Here is a 2,152-nt window from a genome sequence, read left to right on the forward strand (position 1 = left end):
TCCAGAACTCAGGGCAGGGGAGGGGGGTCCATGGGCCTGACCCAGCCCATAAACTGCCCCTGAACCCCAGCCCACATAGCCAGATAAGCTTGACTCTGCCCCCTCCCTCCCTTCCCCCCAGTCTTTAAGAAGCAAATATACCCTGCCTTCTACTTGCCTTCTCTCAACAGGCTTTCCCTAATGGAAACCTGGAGTGGTGTACCCAGTAACAAAATCACTGAATGAAAAACTCTAAACAGAAGCAAAAGCCTGACTAAACAAAACAGCTAGTTCTCTCCCAGGGGAAAGGGTAAGAGAACAAATCCCATGTGATGGATGTAAGACAAAATTTCATGCCCTAACAGGAAGATTTCTACTCAGCATGGAGAAAAGAATAGACTCCTATCTAGGAGCACCCTATGATAAAACAGGACTGCATTCCTCCAGACTGGGCCCAGTTCTGCAGTCCTTACACAAGCAAAACTCCTATGAAGCAGCAAAGCAAGGGCCTGGCCTTTCTTCAGAGTTGGAGCAAAAGAGCTCTACTCTTCATTACTTTTTTTTAACAACAGTTTCACAGATGAACGTTTCCAATGTCCTTAAGATAAAACAATAAAGATCAGAGCAGTGTCTTGAGTGGGCATGTTACCATTGAAACAAAATAAAATATTCATAATGAATACACAGGTCTGTTTCAAAATGAATGTGTGGGTCCACCATTTATTTCAAACAATCTTCCTGCTTTTGCACAATTTTTCAAAATTGGAAAATGGGTCAGTTGCATGTGAAAATCCAAACTTTTACGTGTTCTCAATATGAAAATATCCATTCTTTGTAGTGCCAGGCTGTCAAATGTACAACGTTGGTGTATGAATTCAGTCAGCAAAAATTGTAAAATCTGAATAGTTTTGCTCCTACCAGTGGCAAGATTTTCAGATTCCTTCTGATTTCATATTAGAATTTAGGTACTAAATGTAGATACCAAATCATCCTCATGCTACAACAAAACCCTCAAAAACAAACAGCCACAGAAAAAAACACTATCAGTATCCTGTGAGCAGGACTTGGCTGAAGCATGTAAACACAGAGTGGAAGATTATGGAAGGGGCTACATGGATTATGTCCACTAAAATCTTTCAGACTAAAACTAACATAGGGAGTCTAGTGGCCATTTACGGCCTAATCCCCAAACTACTAAAATCAACTAAAAAGCTCCTATTGGCTTCAGTGACCCAAGACAACCCTATGGTTTTCTCATAGGTTGTGGAGAACAACTGGGCAACTCCAGCAATTTTTGAGGGGAGTGTGCCACACTGCTTCTTTGTTTGGGCACAGAAATAGGAGGCTAAATGTCTCCCCAAAAATAACTTACTACACTGAGAATTCAAAAAGGGATTCTGAACAACAAAAAGGGGCAGAAAATCATGTTGACCTCTCATTAAAAGTACAGTACAGGCCATACAGCACATATATCTATACACAGAGGGACGAAAGAATTTAAAAGCTGAATTGAGAATGTTCCTTTTGCAGGAGAAGGCCTAAAATAAGGAAGCCAAAAAACAAAACAAAACAAAAAACTAAAACCAAAATCACACACACAAAAAAGGAAGGAAGACTAAAGAAGATGAGACTATACAACTATTGACAATACAAATAGTTCACAACTTTAATTTTTTAATAGTAACTAAATATTTTTATCATGGATGAAATGCTTCACTAACTGGAGATTAAGCTTGGTTGAAAAATGTTTATATCTTTTTGGAGGAAGATGCAAAGACAGACATATCTGTAAACAGGGGCTGTTCTAGAAGAGGTGCAGTGGTGCAGTCACACCTCACTTTCAGACCATGGCATGGGAGCAGCAGCTGGGGACTTAAAGGTCTCTGAAGCAGGTAAGAATCCCTCTCTCTTGGTACCCCATCTCTTCCCCACCATGCTTTGCAGTGCCCAGCCTGCCCCCACCCCCTTCCTCATCCACCACTGCCACTGCCTCTGGCTAACCTGGGGTGGGGAGAGCTCCAGAGCTACACATAACCAAATCCAGCCAGGCTGTGTGGGTAGCAGTGGCAGTGGGCAGGTTCCCCCTCCCTGTCCAGTCCCCTGTGTTCCCTGCCAGTCTTGAAGCAGTGACATATCCATCAGTCACTGTCACTGTGTGTTCCCAAGCCCATCT

The sequence above is a fragment of the Gavialis gangeticus genome, unplaced genomic scaffold (assembly GCF_001723915.1).
Source record: "Gavialis gangeticus isolate Ggan-Ray unplaced genomic scaffold, GavGan_comp1, whole genome shotgun sequence".
Lineage (NCBI taxonomy): Eukaryota > Metazoa > Chordata > Crocodylia > Gavialidae > Gavialis > Gavialis gangeticus.